The sequence below is a fragment of the Schistocerca serialis genome, chromosome 2 (genome assembly GCF_023864345.2).
Source record: "Schistocerca serialis cubense isolate TAMUIC-IGC-003099 chromosome 2, iqSchSeri2.2, whole genome shotgun sequence".
In the NCBI taxonomy this organism is placed as follows: domain Eukaryota; kingdom Metazoa; phylum Arthropoda; class Insecta; order Orthoptera; family Acrididae; genus Schistocerca; species Schistocerca serialis.
The window spans coordinates 1,144,184,961-1,144,211,595 of NC_064639.1; the positions used below are offsets into that span (position 1 = coordinate 1,144,184,961).

At 41.8% G+C, this 26,635-nt stretch overlaps 1 non-coding gene across 1 annotated transcript; it reads right to left on the reverse strand.

Moving 5' to 3' along the window:
- Positions 1 to 24,434: 24,434 nt before the first annotated feature.
- Trnat-ugu (transfer RNA threonine (anticodon UGU)) lies at positions 24,435 to 24,509 on the reverse strand. The gene has a single exon. It is a non-coding gene; the product is annotated as a tRNA-Thr (tRNA).
- Between the last annotated feature and the right edge of the window lie 2,126 nt (positions 24,510 to 26,635).

Below are 26,635 nucleotides of genomic sequence, written 5' to 3' on the forward strand. Positions count from 1 at the left end.
TGTTCAAGCTTCTGACATTCCACGCCCCGACTCGTAGAACGTTATCCTTTCGTTGATTATTCAATCTTTTTCTCATGGTAACCTCCCCCTTGGCAGTCCCTTCCCGGAGATCCGAATGGGGGACTATTCCGGAATCTTTTGCCAATGGAGAGATCATCATGGCACTTCTTCAATTACAGGCCACATGTCCTGTGGATACACGTTATGTGTCTTTAATGCAGTGGTTTCCATTGCCTTCTGCATCCTCATGTCGTTGATCATTGCTTATTCTTCCGTCTTTAGGGGCAATTTCCCACCCGTAGGACAAGAGAGTGCCCTGAACCTCTATCCGCTCCTCCGCTCTCTTTGACAAGGCCGTTGGCAGAATGAGGCTGTTTTCTTATGCCGGAAGTCTTCGGCCGCCAATGCTGATTATTTATCAAAATTTAGGCAGTGGCGGTGATCGAACCCGGGACCGAAGACGTTTTGATTATGAATCAAAGACGCTACCCCTAGACCACGGGTCGTCCCCTTATGGCCGTTATTACTAGAGATTAGCAGCTTTATTTTATTACCTGAGTTACGCGGACTGTGCAATCGTAAGTATGGAGGATGGTTTTCTTCAACGCTGCTTTTAACATCGTCTGCACAGTACTTACGAATGCAGAGCAGCGGACTGTGAACGAACGCTATACTGACGTAGGTGGACGTTAATTTTGCAGCTTGCTTCACACAGTGCTAGCGATAACAAAGTGCCCATAACCGCCTCACCGCAAACGCACTGACGATCTGTTGAAACATTTTGGTTTTGAGAATGGATTTTCAACAGAAAACGCTATATATTCTTTCACTGATCAAACATTAAATGTCCTGAAAAACCGAACATCACCCATTAGGATTTTTTGTTTTCTCTCAAAGACTTTTGACTTTGTAAATCACGAAATTCTTCTAGATTGTAGTATGAGTAGGACAGTGCACAAATGGTTTAATTCATATTTAACTGGAAGAATACAGAGGCTTTCAAAGTTTGGTAGTAAACATATCAGTAAATCAGCTTACTATGCCTATTTTCATTCACTGCCTTCATATGGTGTTATATTTTGGCGTAATTCGTCATTAAAAGAAAAAGTATTCATTTTAAAAAACCGAGTTAACACAATAATAGCTGGAGTCCACCCAAGATAACCTTCAACCTCGTACTTAAGGAACTTGGGATATTCACAGAACCTTCAAAATACATATATTCTTTATGAAATTTATTATTAATGATCCATCCCAATTCAAAAAGAATAGCAAACTGCATAGCTACAACACTAGCACAAACGATGATCTTCACTATTCTACATTAAATCTGACTTTGACACAGAAAGCGCAGAATATGCTACCACATACTTTGTAGAAATCCCATACTCTCATTGACATGCATGCAATAACAAGAAGTGTAGGATACCTTCTAGTATACAATTTAGATCTATCCTATCATCAACATGGTAATCACGCTGTCTACCTATGTACTTGTAAAACAATGGTCGCATTGTAGATAGGGATGTCTGGATGCGCCGACCTGCTTTTAGTGATCTTCATAATTAAGACAAGCAAGTTGCATTTATTTTAACTGTGTTAATAGTTTGAGAAATCACGAACCCATGTCAACAAGTCACTATGCAAGCTGGTGGTGGATCCGTAATGGTGTGGGCTGTTTTTACGTGGAACTGAGCCGATCATTGACTGGAAATAGGAATATAAAATTGGAGTCCCTTAGGACCCATTCATTGACTTTATGTTCCCAAACAAAGATGGAATTTTTGTGGATGACAAAGTACCATGTTATGGGGCTACAATTGTTCCCGATTGGTTTGAAGAACTTTCTGGGTGATTCAGGCTAATGATTTGGCTATGAAGATGGTCCAGCATGAATTCTTACAAGATGTCAGTTCGTGCACAAACTCCTGCACCGGCAATAATTTCGCAATTATGGATGGCTATAGAGGCGGCATAGCTCAACATTTCTGCAGGGGACTACATCGGGCGAAAGGAGGCCCGACACAATATTAGGAGGTTTCCTATGACTTTTCTGACCTAAGTGCAGATTACATGCAGGAGACAAAGTGGGCCACCAGGTTGCAGTTCGTCACCTGATATAGCACAACCACACTAAAAGCAGGTCTTCGTGGGTAGCACCTTGACGAGTCGCAGTCGACTGTTCACACACGACACCACAACTCGTAGTCCGCAGTCGTGTTGAAGAGGTTAGCGTCGCTACCGCTAGATCTCTGAGTCCCGGGTTTGATTCACAGACGGGTCGGATATTTTATTCATTTGACGATTGAGTATTTGTGTTCTAATCATTGCATCTCTTCTTCATTGATGGGATAGTCGCAGAAGTGATGTGAAACAGAAAGGCGTGCAACTGGCGGCCGAACATTCCCAGATAGGTATAATGCCATACGATCATTTTATTTCATCCCCCCTATCGCTTAGAGCGTACATCACATCACCATCCATGTGGCGCTAGCTGTAGGTACATCCATTCCCTCCATGTCACTTAGTGGATTCCTGAGACGTGAAGCCTACACATTGTTCGCCCATAGCTCCACCTTGTGGGTTCTAGGGAGACGAAAGCCACAAGGCACGCTTCACGGTCCATTTGGAACTAACTCATCCAATTGAATTTATCTGATACACACAAATTTCCTTGGACGTAGCAAAAGTGCTGACTGCACGGAATTTGCACTTAGATAGTAGCTTCGTGACAACTTCTACGCCAGCATGCCGGAGTTGCACACTGTACTGTCAAACAGCTCAGTAAAAACAACGAAAGCCGAAGAGCACATCAAAGCATATCTTCCGTGCTAGGTGACGAACACTGTAGTAGATGGTGTTAGTTCAAGTCAACATGAACAATCCGTTATCTACATCTACATCCACACTCCGCAAGCCACCAGACGGTGTGTGGCGAAGGGTACCCTGAGTACCTCTATCGGTTCTCCCGTCTATTCCAGTCTCGTATTGTTCGTGGAAAGAAGGATTGTCGGTATGCTTCTGTGTGGGCTCTAATCTCTCTGATTTTATCCTCATGGTCTCTTCGCGAGATATACGTAGGAGGGAGCAATATACTGCTTGACTCTTCGGTGAAGATATGTTCTCGAAACTTTAACAAAAGCCCGTACCGAGCTACTGAGCGTCTCTCCTGCACAGTCTTCCACTGGAGTTTATCTATCATCTCCGTAACGCTTTCACGATTACTAAATGATCCTTTAACGAAGCGCGCTGCTCTCCGTTGGATCTTCTCTATCTCTTCTATCAACCCTATCTGGTACGGATCCCACACTGCTATGCAGTATTCAAGCAGTGGGCGAACAAGCGCATTGTAACCTACTTCCTTTGTTTTCGGATTGCATTTCCTTAGGATTCTTCCAATGAATCTCAGTCTGGCATCTGCTTTACCAACGATCAACTTTATATGATCATTCCACTTTAAATCACTCCTAATGCGTACTCCCAGATAATTTATGGTATTAACTGCTTCCAGTTGCTGACCTGCTATTTTGTAGCTAAATGTTAAGGCATCTATCTGTGCGCCTGCTGTAATTGAAAGAATTTACGAAAAATAGTAGCTTTTGGGCTACCAACCTACATGATCAGTAGTCCCAGACGTATGAACAAGGTCAGTTTAAAGATTTAGCAGTCTAAACGATAGAGATCTAAGACTGTAAGCAATCGAAGTATAGTTCTTACTTACTTACTTACTTACTTACTTATACTGGCCACACAAACAGCAGCCGGTCCTTGGCCTCACTCAGTCCAGCCTTCCACACATTCCTGTCATCTGCATCTTCATCACCCAGACGCAGTATGTACATTTCTCCTATGATATTATCCTACCATCTCATTCTCGGCCTTCCAGTGGTCTCTTTCCTTCAGCGTCTCCATTCATTACAGTCTTCATTACCGTTTCTACACCTACATCTACATCCATACTCCGCAAGAAACATGACGGTGTGTGGCGGAGGTACTTTGAGTAGCTCTATCGATTCTCCCTTCTATTCCAGTCTCGTATTGTTCGTGGAGAGAAAGATTGTCGGTATGCCTCTGTATGGGCTCTAATCTCTCTGATTTTATCCTCATGGCCTTTTCGCGAGATTAGTAGGGAGCAATATACTGCTTGACTCCTCGGTGAAGGTATGTTCTCGAAACTTCAACAAAAGCCCGTACCGAACTAGTGAGCGTCACTCCTGCAGAGTCTTTCACTGGAGTTTATCTATCATCTCCGTAACGCTTTCGCGATTACTAAATGAACCTGTAACGAAGCGCGCTGCTCTCCGTTGGATCTTCTCTATTTCTTCTACCAACCCTATCTGGTACGGATCCCACCTGGTGAGCAATATTCAAGCAGTGGGCGAACAAGTGTACTGTAACCTACTTCCTTTGTTTTCGGATTGCATTTCCTTAGGATTCTTCCAATGAATCTCAGTCTGGAATCTGCTTTACCGACGATCAACTTTATATGATCATTCCATTTTAAATCTCTCCTAATGCCTACTCCCAGATACTTTATGGAATTAACTGCTTCCAGTTGTTGACCTGCTACATTGTGGCTAAATGATAAAGGATCTTTCTTTCTATGTATTCGCAGCACATACACTTGTCTACATTGAGATACAATTGCCATTCCCTGCACCATGCGTAAATTCGTTGCGGATCCTCCTGCATTTCAGTACAATTTTCCATTGTTACAACCTCTCGATATACCACAGAATCATCCGCAAAAACCCTCAGTGAACCTCCGATGTTATCCACAAGGTCGTTTATGTATATTGTGAATAGCAACGGTCCTACGACACTCCCCTGCGGCACACCTGAAATCACTCTTACTTCGAAGACTTCTCTCCATTGAGAATGACATGCTGCGTTCTGTTATCTAGGAACTCTTCAATCCAATCACACAATTGGTCTGATAGTCCATATGCTCTTACTTTGTTCATTAAACGACTGTGGGGAACTGTACTGAACGCCTTGCGGAAGTCAAGAAACACGGCATCTACCTGGGAACCCGTGTCTATGGCCCTCTGAGTCTCGTTTCTCCCCTCCCCTCCTCGCATGTACGTACCATCTTAGTCTCTTAATTTCCATACTCGATACGACGTCATGCAGTGCGTATAATTGCCTGAGTTCACTATTTTTCCTTATTCTCCACTGTTCATTTTCTTTCACTGGTCCATATATTTTTCTCAGTACTTTATTTTCAAAAGTTATGAGTCTTTTCTCTATTTTCTTTGTCAGGACCCATGTCTCACTTCCATAGCACACTATTGGCTTGATGATGGTCTAATATATTCTTATTTTTGCCTGCCTAGATAGTAATTTCGATCTTATGATGTTGTGCATAGCTCCTAGCATCTTCCCCCAGTTTGAATTCTTGTTACTATCGTTTATTCTATAAGGTTTTTCTGGTTGATGTTGATACCGAGGTATATGAATGTGTCTGTCTTCTGTTTTTTTAGATTTCCGATTTTTAGATGGTTTGGTTCTAAATGAGCTCTTCTCCCTACCACCATGAACTGTGTTACATTCATTTTAGTATGGTTCTGTTAAGTTGAACAGTTGTGTCATCGCACAGCAGTCACTATTTTGACAGTGATAATTTAATACAGGTAATGCCAACCTGCCTTATGCCGTTGTGGTTAGGGACGGCGGTTATGGCTGAAACTAACGGTTTTCGGTTTTATCGGTTTGTTTTCCCGCCGATTTGAGCTGACTGTTGCAAAAAAAAAAAAAAAAAAAAAAAACCGATTTCCGAAAAAGCCGATTTTCAGTTTTTTCTTCCTAGTATTTCCAGTAATAAACGTTCTGAGGTGTGGGCTTAATCTGTTATTCTGCGCAACGGATTAATCGGGGATGTACCCTTTACCCTGTGGCTCCTGCAAGATGCAATTTCCATCAGACAGACGCTCCTAACGTTCTAAAGAGAAATGCCTGAAAAACGTTCAGCAATAAATATCTTCTGGAGTTGTCCGCTGTAAGGAAATGACACAAAACTTCACAAAATTTCTTACGTAACCAATGGGATACTTGGGTACTGGGGTAGTGCTAGTTAGTGTAAGAGGAACATGAAAGTAACGAAAGTTATTATTTATTTTGCAAAAATTCTGAGAAATCACAATGGCACTTTTAGTTATGTATTGAACAATTTATATCCTGGTTCCTTTCGGAATGTGAAGTTACCTTTCAAGGATAAGATTCGCTAATGAAATTTCTACATAAAGTTTAAGATGGTATTTAACTTGGCAGAATGGCTGAGAGGCGTGCGCACACAACTTGAATAATTATCCTATAGAATGTTACTAGGTACGGTCGAGGCTGTAGGGTGTGAAATGCAGTGAAGTGTACTGTTGTGGAGGAAATATGGGGCTCGCAAGAGCTGTAGCGCACAATACTGTAAACTGCAATGACTGCTGTGTGCGCCGCTCGCTGCTGACAAATAAGACAACTCTCGTTCTATCTGGATTGACCTTCGCCAATCAAACTCTCCCTATGCCTTGATGTAGTCAAGGATTCCTATTCGCCCCTAGTCTAACTACTGGCGTGGTACACCGGTCAGATAACCAGTCCACCGCGATGCCACTCAAATTCGATTGCAGGCGTTTAACTATAACTGTCTGTTCACACAACACAATAAATGTGTCGGCCAACACAGTGAACAATGCTTCATCGTAAGGACTCAATATAGAGTAGCCCTTTGATTCGCTCTCGACAGAGGTGCTCTCCCAGTGAAGTACTGAGGAGAGACTTGTTCCTCGCTCTTTCGAGTACACGTACGAGTGCGCACGCTCTCGTTACGTGTTCTCGCTCCCAGAGTGACAACGGAACGGCCCCTCTCCACGCCAGACGTGAAGGGCTATATCTTTCAGTCTCTTCTATTTTTCCTTCAGCTCAAGGTGTCAGAAATATAGCTGCCAATCAGCATTGCTCTTCTAAAACGGGAGAATGACGTTTCGTTTAAGGCGAACAATCCGGAAACCTGTAGCTTTGGCGTTTGGCGTTTGCTATCTCCCTGTGAAAATCTCTGAAACTGCATGCTATGTGTAAAGAATGCGTAGGCTGGCCGCTCCCACACAATGTAGCAGAATTTGCTTTTAAGCCGAACACGGGGTCGTTCCCCCCTTTCACTCGGGCCCACGCTGTCCGCAACAGGTGGTCACAGGTCGACATTGACTGGATCGTCCTCTGAAGGGCCTGGTGTCCTGTTGTGCGGCGTCTCTCCCGAACTAAAAACCTCTGTGACCGTCTTGTCTGGAATATATGTGTGCACGCCAGCCTCGAATATTTCAACCACTTGTCACTTGTCAATTGCATATCGTTTACATGAATTCATACAACATTGACTTTATCTTATCGAGTTTGGGTTCGAATGAAACGTCTTGATGTGTGGAATATGATTGTGAGGGCGGAATATGTAAGCAATGAAGGTCAGAAGACATTGGCGTCATACATACCTCCCTCCTTCTGACAAAATGTTTGTCTGGGGTTTGTCAATGCTGAGGAAAACATTGACAAAGTCAGGTAAAAATTGTTGTTTTAGATTTTCCAATAAACTTTTCTCAGCCATTCTTAACAATTTTTTCTAATGATTCTTTATGTCTATTGTTTCTATTTTTTTAATTTTTCAATTTATGTTTTGTTGTTAGGCAAATATAGGCTTTACAAGGGTTGTTATTTTTTATCGTTGCCAGTAAGTGTCTCTGTTTTTCTTTTTCATTTCCAAAAATTTTTTTTTACAATATTAATTTTTCTAAACTCGTAAGTGTACAGTGTATCATGTTTTAATGTGGTTATATCTTTTCTTTAGTTAAGCTTGCGTAAATGTTGGCATTATCTTTTTTTTATGTGTCTTTTTTTCTTTTTTTCCTTTTTTTTTGCAGGAATGAAGAAGCATTTCCTCTTAATTCTATCCTCGGTATTAATAATATTACCCCAAAAAGGTGTTTTTGAATGTTACTTAAAGAAGAAAAATCCTGCACGAATCCTTTTCTAATTTTAGATATAAAAGAAATAGACTTTCCATGAGATTATGAGATTATATAACTACATCAACTAAGTTTCTTTACAAAATGTTTAAGGTATCTATAAATTGTGGATTTTACATACATAATAAAAATAAATACCTTTACAGGAAAGGAAAAAGGTACTTTTACAAACATATCATTTCCTTAACTCTACATTCGTATTTTATCAATTTTTTTTGTTTTTGTTTTGTGCTGCATCAGTTTCTGTGCTCGACGATCCCCAGTAAAATACGTAAAGGCGTCGACTCATTTGTATGGGTGTCACAAATCATGAGAGAAGCACTCTAGCATGCGATGCCAGGTCTTACTTGTTGACATTGTCATCATGGAGTGGTACTTTTAACCGATGATGAAGACTGTGGTTTACTGCATAAACAGTGATGTCTTGATACTTCTTTGCTGTCACACCTGGGACGGTACGGCAGTTCGATGATTGTAGTTGACTACCAACGATCGTCACCCAATATTGTGCTGTGACATCTTGGTACTTCACACCTGGTTTGGTATGGCAATTTGATGATGTGGTAAGGAGAATACTGTTCATTTTGCTGAATCTATTTCTAGATCATGTTGGTTGGTACTACTTAATATTCCGTTTGCCGTTCGCTTGTATTTGTTTGACGATTCAAGGTTTATTTCAGGAGAGGTGGTTGTAGTAGTTGCCATACCTCAAGGTTTATGGAAAGACATTTGTAGCAATTTGCTTTGTAGGATAGGAAGGAAAGGTATCTTGCTGTCTTCTGCCCTTCTTCATCTTGCATCTTCTGTTCTTCTCTTCTTTCTTGCGTTCTTCTGTTCTTCTTGGACTAGGAATATGTGAATTTTAGTGTAGGAGTGATATAGGATTTGTAGGATCTGACTGCCTTTCCTACTGTTACGTGATGAGTTTGTAGATCTTAGTAATTTTTTGTACCTTCATTGTCGTCTCGTCGTGTTGTGATCCTCCCCACGCTCTTCCGTTGTGTAGCAGTCTCGTGACATATGAAATGTCTGTACTGCACGTTGTCCAACCTGGTTGCAACCTGCATTTCCAGTGTGGCGTTGGTCTTCATGTTGTTGTTATTGCCCTAAGTGCTTTCTCAACATGTCTGTACCCTCTCCGTCGCTATCTCGAAGCATCTGGTGTTAAGGGAGCTGGTGATTGGTGTTGGTCGCGATGTCCCTCTGACGCGTAGAAATATTTACAATTGTTGTTTTACATATATTTGTTATTTACAAGAAAAACTCTGATTTTATATAATGCAAAAATTTTCTGGTAGTGGTTGGTTGGTTGGTTGGTTTGGGGAAGGAGACCAGACAGCGAGGTCATTGGTCTCATCGGATTAGGGAAGGACGGGGAAGGAAGTCGGCTGTGCCCTTTGAAAGGAACCATTCCGGCATTTGCCTGGAGCGATTTAGGGAAATCACGGAAAACCTAAATCAAGATGGCCGGGCGCGGGATTGAACCGTCGTCCTCCCGAATGCGAGTCCAGTGTCTAACCACTGCGCCACCTCGCTCGGTTCTGGTAGTGGCAAAAATTATTAGATAGATATATTTCATTATTCTAATTATGTCCTACCACTTCTTCAATCTTTTAATTGTTGTGTACCATTTATTGTTTGTGTGCATGTTGTAGTGTACTTGATACTACAAGTGTGTATTGTCTCTCTCTTTTCATTTATTTAATGTGTTATTTTGTTGATCAATTAATTTAACTTTTATTTAGTGGTTATTATAAAATAGGGTTGACGTTAGTTTGTCTAACCTCTTCCGCAGTTTTCAATCCAATCTTTACGTTTTGCAGTGTTCGGTGGCCTAACTTTGCTGTGTTGGCAGAAGAGCCAACACCGTGTTGCTAGAAGAGGCCGAAATGCACGCGTTTAATTACACGCAGACTGGCGTGAGGTCTGGAACAGGTCAGAGAAATAAGACTAGCAAAACAGGAGGTAACTGGTGGAATACTTAACTTTAATCCACAATTGGTGTACATCGCTCTTGACGGTACATTATTGTAATCTCAATATAACTGGTAATGGCGCCTTGCTAGGTCGTAGCAAATGACGTAGCTGAAGGCTATGCTAACTATCGTCTCGGCAAATGAGAGCGTAATTGTCAGTGTAGCATCGCTAGCAAAGTCGGCTGTTCAACTGGGGCGAGTGCCAGGACGTCTCTCTAGACCTGCCGTGTGGTGGCGCTCGGTCTGTAATCACTGACAGTGGCGACACGCGGGTCCGACGTATACTAGCGGACCGCGGCCGATTTAAAGGCTACCACCTAGCAAGTGTGGTGTCTGGCGGTGACACCACAAACTTCTACATCTGGTTTCTCTTTTATGTGTTGTTCTTGTCTCTGTGGACCATAATTTCCTCGGTAATTATTCGCGCTCTGGTCTCGCCAGTTGCTGTTTCTAACATCGTGACCTCTTTCAAAGTACCCTTCACCGTTGGCATTTTGATTCCTAAACCCATATCCGCCACTGTATGAGTAACCATTACCGTTCCTGTTTCGGTACCAATTATTCTGGTTATCGTTTCTATGCCGGTTGTCTTCATTGTGCCACTGTCCTTGTCTATTAAATTGCCTGAAATTATTGGTGTTAGGATTATGATTATTATTATTATTATTATTATTGGAATATTCGTTCCTAGTCCTCTCCTTTTGCTGTTCCCTTTCGTTTCTTTTTTTCTTTCACCTCGTCTTCTTTAAACATAAATTGAAGTTCCCTTAAACCCTCTTTGAATTCTTCGGTATTTTCATTTTTTCCTACTGTTGCCTTTTCATACTTTACCGGCCATTTCATTCTACACAGACGTATCAGCTCTCCGTTACTGTATGATTTGTCTAGGCATTGATTCTTTTTACCCATTGTATCAAAGAATTTTACCACGCTTTCCTCTCCTGAGTTTTCATACGGTGTCATCTGAAGTAACTCGTATTTAATTTTGTTTTGCGCCTCCTTGGACCAATATCTTTCGAGAAATGCTGTTCTGAACTATAGGTAAGACGTACAGGTAGCCGCGATCTTTTGCATCACCTCTGCTACTGTACCTGACATGTGTGCACAAATGAAGTCACGCTTGTGAGCTACAGTCCAGTGGTTTGGTAAGCCTACTTGAAACTGGTCGATGAATGTGCGTGCATGCAAGCTACCGCCTTCTTCAGTGAAATGTTGAAATTTTCTAACTGTAAGGAAGTGGTCTGTATCATATCTACTCATTAATCCGGTTTGTGGCTGATTCATGGACTCAGATAATCTGCCATTGCTTGTGTCGTCGTGTTTATTCTCTGGTAATCTACTGCCTGTCTGCCTATGCTCAATTTCCTGACTTATATCCGCGTCATATCGTATCATTGGTGAACAAAATTATTGTTCGTGTGTTTCTACTCTCGTTGTTCGTGGTATAGGACCTGTGCTGCTATTATGTTGTGTCATTGGATTTACTGGTTCAGTTGCCTGTCTTTCGATTGGTATCGGCTGAATGCATGTGTTCCGTTTTTCTGGGTAGTGTGCCTGGTCCTGTGGCATGTCATGTATTACTTTAATCGGGATTTTTTGTTTCTATTTCTGCGCGAGTGTTACGTCTAGCCTTGGTTCAACTTGAACTTACTTAGACGGCGCGTGTTCGTGTACTGAATTAATGTTTGACGCGTCAGTTGTTTCGCTACAGGTGTAATCGGTCTCGATCTTTTCTTCGATAGTTTGTATCAACTCTGTTCGAAGCTTTTCAAACTGATCTTTGTTTTTAAGTTCTATTTTATTAATCCGCTGATCATACTTTTTCAGTGCAACCTTTGCGACCTTGCTTTGAATTGCTTGTCCTTCCGAAATTTGTATTGCTGTTCGAGTGGCTTTTTTCGCAAAACGTTCCACCTTTTTGTCAACGTTTACGATGTCCAATTGGACCTTGTCCACGTCAGTGCGTAATTGCTGCTGACCTTTTGTTAGTACCTGAATTCTTTCTCTAGATTCTTTCGCGTCTTTGTTTATCTGAGCGATCTGACTATCAATTCTAGCGATCCCTTCTTCCATCTGAGCTTTGACCTGTTGGATCTGTGTCTTAATTTCTTGTCTCAAATTCTGATTATCCTATTCGAGCTGTGTCTTAATAGCCTGATTATCCTGTTTCAATTCCTAATTCTCCTGTTTCAATTCCTGATACTGTTTTGTCATCTGTGTATTAATATCCTGAATCTGTGTATTAATGTCCTGATTCTGTTTCGTCATACTAGCGTTCATTTTTTGTAACATCTCCATGATCACGTCCTGTCCTGTAACACTACCTTCTGCTGAACTATGCATTCTCGATCTATTGTTTTCCACTCGGTCAATTACGTCGTTTACCGGGCTATGCTGTGGCGTTTCTAAGTTTGATAACTGCAATAACCCGTGCTGTCTGTGTTGAGGACTAGTTGCGTTTGACATTGAACCATTATGTGGCTCAAACAACTCCGCATTCTGCCCTCCCTGTTGTGTATGTCTTGTGTTTGCAGGTGCAGTTGCGTCTGTTACGGAACCTTTTCGTGGCACTCGTAACTCCGCAAAATTCTGTGTCCACTGTTGGGGCATATTTAAAATGTGTACGATAGGTTCGACGTATTCTAAATGTTCCTCACTTCCTCACTGTCCACTTCTCTTTGAACGTTAGCTAACTGCCGGTTCATTGACTGTATTGACGCGTGTTCTGTCCCTGAATATGCGGCAAACACACACGTTTCCTGTGCTCGTTTCGCTTCTAATCTTTGCCATTTCCTGTGTGGGCTCTCTATTTCTGGCTCAGAATGTGCCCTACCTGGAATTTCATATTCTGGAAATTCTATGTTCTCATCCCTTTGATTCCCATCTGTCTGATCTGTCTCAATTTTATCCCAGTCTAACTGAGCCTGCTAATTCTGCCGCTCCCCGACTGTTCTATTCTCTCATTCACCGTCTGTCCTATTTTCAGGTTCACCTTCTGTCCTATTCTCAATAAGCTCGTTTACTTGCTGTCTATCTGGTTGATTCTCCCCCATCTTGTCTACTTGCTGTCTCTCACGTAACCTTTGGGTTGTGCTCTCATTAACATGGAAATTCTTTCAACTCACCACAACCCTATCTACAAAACTGAACGTCCACTTACCAGTTGGTAGAACCAACAACAACAACAACGTCGTGACTTCCCAGCTAATGTTCTGTCTGCTCTGCTACAGTCTCCAATCTCTACCTGTGTGCTTGCAAAGGGAGAAAAATGTTATTTCTTAATTCTAATTTATATGATGCTGCGTCACACTGCGTCTCTGCGTCACTCTGCGTCTGTGCCTATCACCTCAAAATTCTATACCCTAACAGCTACACAAAAATAGTAAAAAAATGCAAAATTTTCCAACACAATAACACACAGCCATTTCCCTACAATTCTGGTTTCTTCACTACCTGTATCTATTCTGATTCCAATCTTTGCAAATAGCTATTTAATACATGAAAGAAAGTTCTTCAAAGTGCTACTGCTGCAACCTGCCGTACCTAACTATCCTCACACTTTCCTGAGCTGGTAGCTTACCTATTTTACTTATCCTGGCAGTTTACCTATTTTACCTATCCTGGCAGTTTACCTATTTTACCTATTCTGGCAGTTTACCTATTTTACCTATCTTGGCAGCTTACCTATTTTACCTATCCTGGCAGGGTCACCATTTTCTGAGGTGTAGGGTTAATCTGTTATTCTGTAATTCTGCACAACGGATTAATCTGAGATGTATCCTTTACCCTGTGGCTCCTGCAAGATGCAATTTCACCCCCACACTACTACAGAAATCAGACAGACGCTCCTAACGTTCTAAAGAGAAATGCCTGAAAAACTTTCAACAATAAATATCTTCTGGAGTTGTCCACTGTAAGGAAATAACACCAAACTTCACAAAATTTCTTATGTAACCAGTGGGATGGCTGGTTTAAATGGCTCTGAGCACTATGGGCCTCAACTTCTGAGGTCATCAGTCCCCTAGAACTTAGAACTAAGTAAACCTAACTAACCTAAGGACATCACACACATCCATGCCCGAGGCAGGATTTGAACCTGCGACCGTAGCGGTCTTGCGGTTCCAGACTGTAGCACCTAGAACCGCATAGCCACTCCGGCCGGCACCATTGGGATACTTGGGTACTGGAGTAGTGCTAGTTAGTGTAAGAAAAACATGAAAGTAACGAAAGTTATTTTTTTTTCAAAAATTCTGAGAAATCACAATGGCACTTTTAGTTATGAATTGAACAAGTTATATCCTGGTTCTTTTTGGAATGTGAAGTTACCTTTCAAGGAAATTTCTACACAAAGTTTAAGATGGTATATAACTTGGCAGAATGGCTGAGAGGTGCGCCTACTCAACTTGAATAATTATCCTATAGAATGTTGCTAGGTATGGTCGAGGCTGTCGCGTGTGAAATGCAATGAAGTGTACTGTTGTGGAGGAAATATGGGCTCGTAATAGCTGTAGCGCACCATACCGTAAGCTGCAATGACTGCTGTGTGCGCCGCTCGCTGCTGACAAATAAGATAACTCTCGTTCTATCTGGATTGATCTTCGCCAATCAAACTCTCCCTATGCCTTGATGTAGTCAAGAATTCCTATTCGCCCCTAGTCTAACTACTGGCGTGGTACACCGGTCAGATAACCAGTCCACCATGATGCCACTCAAAATTCGCTCACAGGCATTTAACTATAACTCTGCCTGTTCACACCACACAATAAGTGTGTTGGCCAACACAGTGAACAATGCTTAATCGTAAGGACTCAATATAGAGTAGCCCTTTCATTCGCTCTCGACAGAGGTACTCTCCCAGTGAAGTACTGAGGAGCGACTTGTTCCTCGCTCTTTCGAGTACACGTACGAGCGCGCACGCTCTCATTACGTGTTATCGCTCCAAGAGCAACAACGGAACAGCCCCTCTCCACGCCAGACGTGAAGGGGTATATCTTTCAGTCTCTTCCATTTTTCCTTCAGCTCAAGGCATCAGAAATATAGCTGCCAATCAGCATTGCTCTTCTAAAACGGCAGAATAACGTTTCGTTTAAGGCGAACAACCCGGAAACCTGTAGCTTTGGCGTTTGGCGTTTGTTATCTCCCTGTGAAAATCTCTGATACTGCATGCTATGTGTAAAGAATGCGTAGGCTGGCCGCTCTCACACAATGTAGCAGAATTTGCTTTTAAGCCGAACACGGGGTCGTTCCCCCTTTTCACTCGGACCCACGCTGTCCGCTACAGGTGGTCACAGGTCGACATGGGCTGGGTTGTCCTCTGAAGGGCCTGGCGTCTCGCTGTGCGGCCTCTCTCCCGACCTAAAAGCCTCTGTGACCGTAGTGTCTGGAATGTATATGTGCACGCCAGCCTCGAGTACTTCAACCATGGCGCACTCACTTGTCAATTGCATATCGTTTACATGAATTCATATAACAGTGACTTTATCTTGTCGAGTTTGGGTTCGAATGAAACGTATTGATGTGCGGAATATGATTGTGAGGGCGGAATATGTAAGCAATGAAGGTCAGAAGGCCGTGACATCTTAGAACGTAGAAATAAAGCAAAGATTAAAAAATTTTGATTCTCTCAGTTTCAGACCACATAGAATCAAATAATACATTGAGTAGGTAATTAAAAAGAAAACTTTGTCTGTCCACCAATCGCCGCTTTTCTCGAAAAGTAATAGGTAACTGAATGGTACAAAAAATAACCAGTATTATCTCCATTGATTCTAATTTCTTGAAACTCTGTTCAAAAATCATGTTGTCTGGGTATCATGTCATTATCTGCGCATTACGAAAAATCAGTGCTCAATGGTGAAAACTGAAGTTGAAGAACTATGTTCTTCGTGTCAATACGTCCGTTTTCAAGAGCTACAAACAGCTGATAGCATATTATGTAGACAAAGGCAGCAGATCAACTACTTTATTTCTTATTGTCTTTATGAATGAATTGTCACCATAATTTCTTTCGTTTCATTACGTCATAGAAATGGCAGAAACTCTCCAATATTTTAAAGCATGATGCACTGTATTTCTTTGCTACTTTGCAAAAATATTTCCAGACAAGGATTGGTACCATTCTGCAATACAGTGGAAATGGGCGGAGACAGCGAGAAACTACCGTATAGACAAGGTGTGGGCAAGTATCTCACACCACTCGTACACGTGTACCTTAAGCCACGTCACTCGGCAGCACGGACGTTATTGTTGCAGTAAAGCTGTACCAGTTCTTATGCCATGTGTTTTTTACTCCTTTCTGTCGGCATTCTTATTAAAATAGCACTGATAACTTTTCCCAATTTCTATTATAACCCAAAATTTCAAACCAATGTAAATTTTACAAGTAAAAACTACCCCTTTTTAAGACGTTTTGTGTAAAAACGAAATATTTTAACACTGTTGCTATGGCTAATTGATACCTCGTTATGTTACTTGGTTATTAGTAAAAACTAAAGAAAAGGAGACCTGTTATAACTGAGACCAAACAAGTACCGAGAAAATAGCGGAACTAAAATACCTGTGTTGGTTTTAACCTGTCTTTGTTTTTCATATCGCTAGTTGTGATCAACAGACGATGTTTTCCCACGAACTCTGTGTACTGTCGAAATGGCTTTATGCACCACTAGTAAAATGCCGGTTGTTGTCACGCCTGTGACAGCTAAATTTGCCATGGTTGGAAGTCTATATTGATCGACAGTGCGCTAGTTCAACGTAATGCCACACCTTTCACAAACGTACTGCAGGCTGAGAACGCTTCCAACGTCAGCGAGGCGACATAAAATGATCATTGAAAAATCTCCTGCACCAAAGTGTTTGTATTTGGGTATCCAAATTTTGTTTTACTGATCCCTGTACATCATCTGATCAAAATCTCCATGAATATAAAGTCTGACAGCTGGAAATACTTATTAGACTTTACACAACAAATTAGAAGAAACACGTCTGTTGTTCTAATTACAGGCCATGGCATTTTTGTTGCCTGATCGAGTCTAGTATCATTTGAATATATTGTTGCATTTGAAGAGAATTGTGATAGAAGTAAGTACTTATTATTCCTGCTATTGGATCGTGGTAAGAAGAATTTCACGGCACAGGAAGCATGTCACGAAAAGGCACAGCCTAGAACCAAATCGCTAATGAAAGTGAAACGGGTGAAAAATGAATTGACAGCCCACTGGAATCAATTCTGAAAATGTCATTTACAGTGTAACTAAGATTTAAGGTAACTTTTGCAGTTTACAGAAACTTGAGAAGCCACATTATTTTCCACTATGGTCGTAACAATTTCTGGATATGGAGTACCTGATATATATTTTTCCATAATTACATAATACATTAGCACTACGGCGAAACTCTGTATTTTTCAAAATTGGTCCAACACATAATGATAATTTTGCTTGCGTCTGGGCTAGGGTAAGAAAATTGGTCTTGTTATAAATGACACGATAAAATAAGGAACTCAACCCTGTTTTTATTTCTGCGTCAAAAAACGGATAAAACATCATTCATAACAGACGCCACTTACTTTTGATTAATTTACGAACTTATATTCTGTGAAGTTTGTGACGTGTCATTTGTCGGAAAAATAATTTATTTCCATAATCACAATAACATCTTTTTTTTCTGTTACACTTCTGAAAGTTTTTGATTCACAAGAAATATAATTTCATTCAAATCTGTTTTTATTCTCAAAAGCGGAAATGATCTTGGAAATTAGAAAATGTTCTGTATGTTTCTAGCAGAAATTTTAATTTGTATGTACTACGAAATTTACGCCAAAAGCTTCCCTTGTACTGCGGGTGCCAAAGACTTCTCTCGTGCTCCGTCGACTCAGGTGATCACCTTAGGACAACCTCCGCCTGTAAGCTCTTAGAGCAAGGAGATACTGCGCATTTAGTCATTGTTCGAACATTATGACATAGTGGATACGAAACCGTTTCTGTTATGTGAAAATGTTTTTTGTGAAGACTGAACTAAAACTAAAAACTGATTCTACCAAAACATGGAATTAAAATTGAGTTTCATCAGATAAAACGCTTTGGACCAAACTTAACTTCATCAAGGTCAAAAAGTGACTCTACTCTTGGACTTCGACGCTAACTTCAAGTTAAGTAATATTGTATCGTCTTCCATTAAACCTACATGACATTTATGCAAAATTAGTGTTTAATACTGCATTCAAATAAGCAATTTTAATACGAAGTACCTAAGGAAACTTTACAACTCGAACAAATTGTATGACCGTGTAGGGATTGTGCCTTTGCTCTCCAAAATTATACTCCCAGACTGTCAACAAACTATTTCTTGCTAGGTTTTGACCTCTAAAATACTATTTTACCGTATAAGGCTAAGAAAAGAACGCTAAAACACTGCCTGCTCCATTAAATCAGTCTAAAACACGTCCGTAAGATGAAACATTCGTTAAAAAAAACTACAAGTAGCACTTTTCGAAGTCATTCTTCAGAAAAATTCCTCGGAAAATTACACTATATCTGCGTTCCTCAGAATATTCAGATGTAACTGTGGAAGGGTAAAAATCAGATTAACCATTTTTGTAGATTCAAAAATTAACAACTGTACTTTGATAATGCTACCAGAAATAATATTTTTCCCTGGGATTCTCTGACATTATGTCGCGCCGCTGGAGCTGCACAATCTCGGAGCAAAATTATTTCACGCGCAACGCCTGTAATCCGCAGCCCATGTAATGGGTAATGATTATAATATACGGGTTAGTGCACGCTCGCGAATCTGATAAATCTGTCACTGAAATGCCTGCCAGAGCCGATTCAATAGACCGACGCAGGAGATTAAATTTAAGCTCTGGGTTTTGTCCCATTCACGTGGACGAGCCGACAAAACGATAAATGCTCTTACTCTGCGCGTATTCGAATCATGCTGGACAGTGAACACGATCGATGCGACAGGGAGGATCTCCGAGTGAGCTAGGCGCTGCTTCACAATACGGACGTCTATGTTCATCTGCCTGTGCAGCCCTCAGTTCAATAGCTATGCAGCCTGACATACATTCAACGTAGGTGTCGTTTTTAAAGAAATATTCGTTCACATAAATGTACGACTTTGGGGAGCATTACTCATAGCTGTAAAATGCATATCCAATGAGCGCTGGGGAGAAAGTCCACGCGAAAATTATGTTCCTATGCCTTCCTATGTCTTTCGTCTCATTTTCATTACGTGTAGTCAGCACTGCCATGGTTACATTTTACATTTAAGAGGAGGAGGAATAAAAGCGTAAATGGAAAAATTTACAATGCCCAATTTCACTTATGTTAGTCCTTCTGAAAAGTGTTTACTTAACACCAAAATTGGGACAACATAAAAGTGGAATAAGCAAATGGATTTAAAAATTTATTTATGGTGTTCGGGTACCATGTACACAGTCAGTCTCACAGCCAAAGGAAAAGAACATTCATACATTTAATCGACGAGGGTTGTCCAGAAAGCAAGTTCCGATCGGTTGCGAAATGGACACAACAGTGAAAACCCGATGAAGCTTTTTACAGATGTGTTGGGTAGTGTAGTAAGACCGTCGATGGCATCAAGACGCTCTTTTCAGTTGTGAGCGCACTGTGAGCGAGTAAAGGTGCCTACAGCAACAATGTCTCTCGCCAAGTAGAAGGACCCCGCAGAGAGGCTTCGCCTTAATGAATGCAGCCCACCTAACATAACTGCCACTCACTTCCTTCTTCATGGAAATTCTCAGCTGCACTCTGCAGGGACAGTGAAGACTCTCATGCAGCCTTTTCGAAGGTAAATGTTCGATCACCCACAACACAGCCCTAATTGGCTCGTCCTGAGTATCATCTCTGTTCACATGAAACGCTGTATACGAAGACAGCACTTGGGCGCAGACCACGTGCTATAGACCAGCATAGAGAATTATCGAAAAGCACAGACGGCTGCATCCTATGACGATGGTGTTGGAAATTTGGTATAACACTCAGACAAATGTCTAAGTCGGAGCGGCGACTATGTAAAGAAGTATCTGGAAAGTTTAGCTAAGTCTTGCAAATAAAATGTTTCTGATTTTCACTGTGGTTTCCATTCAGTGACCGATCGGAACTTACTTTCTGGCCAACCATCGTATTTAACCTGAAATTAAATAGTGATCTAAGACAATTCACATATTTTCCACGATGCTACATGGAAACTTTTTAAAAGTCGCTCTTCCTACATTCATATTTGTCCCTCTGATATATTATTGGAGCAAAGGAATTTGTTTGTTGAGAAAGCATTCTCAGACATCGTCAGAAATTCCATTAGCTTCGTAGTTTCATGATTCATTCTGACGCAGCCGAAGGAAATGTTCCTCATTGGTGCATTCACGTGAATAAGATGTAACCATGTTCAAGCGGTATAAATGTGGCCGGAATCTTCCGTGATTGAATCGAGGTCGTGCCATTGTCAGTATAGAGCTTCTGCTGTATCTGCTATTTTGGTAGTAAGGACGAGAAGGAAGATTATTTGCTACTGCGACCTAGTGTCTCCGTTTAATTTCGTAAGACCGGTGGAGATTTTCTTTCCATCTAAACCTGATTCTAGTCTTTGTGATATGTAGGAGATCGACATGTGGCACTTTATCATGTTTCACAGAACCATTGCACACAGCCTTCTTGCCTGACTACCTACTTGTTCATTTCCCTTTATTCCGCTGTGGACCTACACCCAAAACTTCGTCGTCGTCTTATTTAGGCGAGAAAACTTCTGAAATACTTCTGTAATCAAGTATGTTAGATAATTCCTGCTGGGGAAAAAAAGTGCGATGGTTGATCGTCTTAACATTTGTACTTCTGCTATTCCAACATTGCTTTGCCATAAAGGACTGGGAACCATAATTAATTACTTATTTAGTTTCCTGTTATACTTATCTACACATTCCTTAATGGCGACTAGTTTCGAATGAGTCCGTTCATTTTCGAACCATCGCCAATGACTTTATCATAATGATCGTAAAATAATTCCAGTGTCATACACAGGGCTACTTTAAATGTTTCAGTCGTTTTAAGTGTTCCTTATTTTCCCAAGTATTACGTGCACAAATATGACTGATGCATGAACAGAACCGTAGACTCACCGAGTTTGGATTGCAGTGCCTTGACAAAATGGCGACAATGCAAGAAAACAGTTTTTTGTGTGTTGAAACGCGCGAGACCTTCCGTTTGTCTGAAAAGGTTACCGCCACAATGTGAGAGTGTTGGCTACTGACTTCCTCAGGGACACTGTGGTGCATGAATGAGATTCGAGGAAGTTAACATTTTCTGTGGAATGGCACACACGAAGCTCTATGGGCTGCTTTCGATCTGTGAGAAGACTTTGATGGTTACCGAATAACTTGATATGTTACAATTGTTGTTTCCAGTACTGACTGCTGACTCGGAAATTTTCATCTTCCAAAAGACAGGGGGTCTCCCTGATGGGAACCGCGCGGTGTAGCCATTCGGTCCATGGCGTCTTGTCACGGTTCGCGCGGCTCGGACGTTCGAGTCCTTCTTCGGGCTTGGGTGTGTGTGTTATCCTTAGAATAAGGTAGTTGTAGTTAGATTAATTAGTGCCTAAGTCTAGGGGCAGATAACTCAACAGTTTGGTCCCATAATCCTTACCACAAATTTCCCAATTTTTTTCCCCCTGATGGGAGCGTCGATGTTAAGTGGTGCGTAAATGATGAACTTCCATGTCGGGCGTAGTGGTGATGATGATGTTGCTCTTTTCCTTTGGCCCCTCACGTCGACTGACCTAATGACTTTTGACTTTTTCCTTTGGGTGTACATTTAGGACTGCTTTTAAGTATCCCCATTGCCCAGAATACTGGAACCGGTCAGACAACAAATCAATGCTTCTGTGATGAATAGTTACAGAATATTGCCATAAGGCACAAAATGAACGTGACTATCGCTTGGACCGTAAACTCAGCAAGTTCACATCAAATGTTCTATGAGTGTCTCACGACACTCATAGAACACTAGCAATGTTCAGAATGCCAACTTGCTAAGTTTACGGTTCTATTCCTGCATCAGTCACAGTTGTACACGTAATACTTTGGAAAGTATACAGCTCTGAAAATGAATGAATCATTTATAGTAGTCCTGTATATTAAATTTTAGTTCTGACACTAAACATTCCAATTGTCAGTCTGTGGCACAACTAGCTTCCTTGCAGTAGCTCAACTTACAAATGTGGTTGAGATCGATTTTAGAAATATACACAACCACTTAAACTTTGTAGCCTTTCACAGTTTAATCAGACGAACTTGAGATATTTGGATGGTTACCTGAGAAAATGTTCGTCTGTGTTCTCTTAACTTTCTGATTGCGAATAACTGTAGAAGCTACCCGTTTACTCCTGCAGTAAACACCTGCAATGCAACAGATTTGTTAACGTCAGAGCTACACTATGTAATCAAAAGTATCCGGACACCTGACTGAAAATGACTTACACGTTCGTGGCACCCTCCATCGGTAATGCTGGAACTCAGTATGGTGTTGGCCCACCCTTAGCCTTGATGACAGCTTCTACTCTCGCAGGCATACGTTCAATCAGGTGCTAGAAGGTTTCTTGGGGAACGGCAGCCCATTCTTCTCGGAGTGCTGCACTGAGGAGAGGTATCGATGTTGGTCGGTGAGGCCTGGCACGAAGTCGGCGTTCCAAAACAATCCAAAGCTGTTCTGTAGGATTCAGGTGAGGACTCTGTGCAGCCCAGTCCATTACAGGGATGTTATTGTCGTGTAACCACTCCGCCACAGGCCGTGCATTATGAACAAGCGCTCCATTGTGTTGAAAGAAGCAATCGCCGTCCCCGAATTGCTCTTTAACAGTGGGAAGCAAGAAGGCGCTTAAAACATTAATGTAGGCCTGTGCTGGCAGATGACGTTGACCGAGCATTCATCATAACCAAACCCTGCCATTGGATCGCCAAATTGTGTAGCGTGATTCGTCACTCCACACAACGTTTTTCCACTGTTCAATCGTCAAATGTTTACGCTCCTTACACCAACCGAGGCGTAGTTTGACATTTACTGGGGTGATATGTGGCTTACGAGCAGCTGCTCGACCATGAAATCCAAGTTTTCTCACTTCCAGCATTACTGTCATGGTTGTGGCCGTGCGGTTCTAGGCGCTTCAGTCTGGAACCGCTTGACCGCTACGGTCGCAGGCTCGAATCCTGCCTCGGGCATGGATGTGTGTAACGTCCTTAGGTTAGTTAGGTTTAAGTAGTTCTAAGTTCTAGGGGACTGATGGCCACACATGTTAAGTCCCATAGTGCTCAGAGCCATTTGAACCATTTTTTCTTCTCCAGTGGAGTGGTGCTGTTACGAAAATTTCATTCAGGAAACATCTCCCAGCCTGTCGCTAAACCGTGTCTCAGCAATATTCTTTCTCCCAGGACTGCTAATCCCGGAAGCTTCGCACGAGTACTTCCGTGAAGTCTGGTAGCTAGGAGATAAAATACTGGCGGAAGTAAAGCTGTGAGGAGGTTCGTGAGTCTTGGTTAAGTATCTCAATTGCTAGAGCACTTGCCCACGAGAGACAAATGAACCGAGTTCGAGTTTCGGTCTGGCACACAGCTTTGATCCGCCAGGAAGTTCCAAACGTATATCTGTTCAGTATGGCGCAGTCTGTAACTGCATCATGGGGTTCGAAAAGAGCTAGAAGTGATAATCTGTCGTATTTGCAATGAAATGAAATGATCTTTAGGCTTTGCAGGCCGGGAGGCCCCTTCAGGAGAAGTTTGCTCGCCGGCTGCAAGCCATATTTCTGGTGACGCCACAGTGGGAGACATGCGCGTCGGAGATGATAAGATGATGATGCTGACAACATAGCATCCAGTCCACGAGCCGGTTCGACGGGGAATGGAACCCGGTCCCGCTTCATGGTAGGAAAGCTCGTTATCACTCAGCTAAGCAGGCGGACGGATTTGTAAGAAAACAAACTGAAAATATTTTCTAAATAGGCGCCTAAGCAGCCAGATTGGAGCGTAGACGAAAATGGAAGAAGAAAACGTTTGCTTTCCACATCAACGTTATCTATTATGAGATTTTATCAACGATTGCGACAACCAATGTTCCTGATAATTGCTCTAACTGACTGAAAGTCAAATGGATCACATTGTAACGACGCCTAATGTAACGGAATGTGACTCTATCCTCCTTTTTTTCCATAACGATAGCGTGATATAGGTTGTTTCTGTGTTGACAGAATCATCACCTGTTCATACTGCAGTGGTGAAACGACATTGACAGTGGTTCCACCAAGAGGTAAAGACTCCACCGACCTACGTTCCTTCGACGCATAGTGTGTAGTCTATGAGATGCACACAAATGAAATGATAATTAAATGGACACCCTGGCTGCAACCAGGCGTTGATATACTTCATTGGGGACATGTTGAAAATGCGTGCCCCGACCGAGACTCGAACCCGGGATCTCCTGCTTACAGGACAGACACTCTATCCACCTGAGCCACCGGGGGCACAGAGAATAGTGCGCCTGCAGGGACTTATCCCTTGCACGCTCCCCGTGAGACGCACATTCCCAACATGTCCACAACACTACATTCGTAGTGCGCCTAATAGATGTTTGCCCATCATACTCATTACAGCAGGAGATCCCGGGTTCGAGTCCCGGTCTGGGCACACATTTTCAACATTTCCCCAATGAAGTATATCAACGCCTGGTTGCAGCTAGGGTGTCCATTTAATTATCATTTCATTCTAGCAAAGGTGCATGGTCATCAACGGTAGCTGTTGTTTCGGGAATAGATACTACCGTCATATATAGATGCACATAATAAATTTTAAGTATGAGTGTTTCTCTAATGTCCGACCTATATGGTGTAATTTGCTGCTGTTAAGTCGACCATATACCTTTTCGACTACTACAAGGGTAGGTTCTATACGTGGGATATCGCTTGCATTTGTCACACTTACAGTGCGGATGGTGTAAAAATGGACAGTCACCATCAAGAAGTAAAAATCAGATACTTCTCAATGCAACTTATGACGAAGCTACAACAATTTATTTCAATTAAAAGACAGTACTGTAGTTACACCAGGGTAAGTAAGCCTCCAACCCACATCTGGAATGAAGGTTAGGTGGTTTGTCATTGCGAAACTCAAGGTTCGATGTTCATTCCAATTTACACTGCAAATCTTACACTGCACCAGAGGTCCGGTGGAGACGGTGATCTCTTCCTCTTCTCTCCTCTAATTGTCTTCTGTCATTATTTAGTATTAGTAATAGATACTAGTTTACTAAGGTACTATATTACTAAGAACGTTTATTAAACAAAACAAGAGAATTAGCGAAAACATAATGTAGCACATAATATTTGAAAATTAATAATAAAACACGCAAATTTTCCCAAAACTTCAGAGTCAAAATTGAGCTTTTCGTATAGGATCCTAAACTGAGTACCGTACTTTGAAACATGGAACTTACAGCCGGATGTGCAGGTTTAGTTAATTATTGACATAAACAACCTGCTCTATAACAGCCTACAACTCAAGCTCAAAGTACTTTTTCAACCTTCCACTTCATGCGTTGCAATGTAATCAAATGTCTCTGACCACTATGGGACTTGACATCTGAGGTCATCAGCCGCAGTGTAATCCATTGAGAGATCTTTGCTGTGTATTTACAGTTATGTTGCCTTATTGTTTGCACATGTTTAGGCTATGGATGCAGTTGTGGCAACCTGGGAGCTGAGCACTGGTAAGCTCCAAACACACACACACACACACACACACACACACACACACACACACACACACGCACTGGGTGCAATCGATGCTTCCCTTATGCTCTCAATTTTACATACTTCGAAGTTTGCATTTCGTGGTAAAGTTGATGGATGCTTAATGATTGCGTCCCAAAGTTTGTAATCATTTTTTTCTGCCATCCTTTCGAAAGGAGACTAGCTTATATAGTGTAGTGTAGACGAAGCTCTCCAAAATACTTACGAATCACTCAGGCACCCAACTTCACTAGAGTCCCTGGAAGACGCTTGTGAGCATAGTTTCATGGAGAGACCACTACAATGCGTAATGCTTCACCGAGTGCTCCGGCAATGCAATTCAACGAGCCGAAATGACCTACCGGAGGTCCCTGCACTCCTTCCAACCATGCGCCTTCTATCACAAACAAGTTGTCCTTGTATCTTAGCAAGTCTTTCATCAAGTATTCAATGCGAGAGGTTCATGATAATTGATTTTTATCACAGTTTCAGTACCTTCGCATATCGTGGTGCGTGATTAAATAGCTCGCCTAATATAGTGGTAACTGTATGGGTTGAAATGCAGCAAACTGTAGTACCTAACGTAGTAGTATTACAGGGGATGGACAAAAATACGAAAACACATAAACACAACACATAGCCTAATACAGTGTAGGAAAACCGTCGACATGGAAAGCAGCTTCCGGTACGGCTTTCACGGGAATCGTTTACCGTTCCTTCCGAAAAAACTATGATGCAGGTGGAAAGCGATGGTTGTTATTATTGTCTTCAGTCCAGAGATTGGTTTGATGCAGCTCTCCATGCTACTCTATCCTGTGCAAGCTTTTTCATCTTCGAATAACTACTACAACTTACATCCTTGTG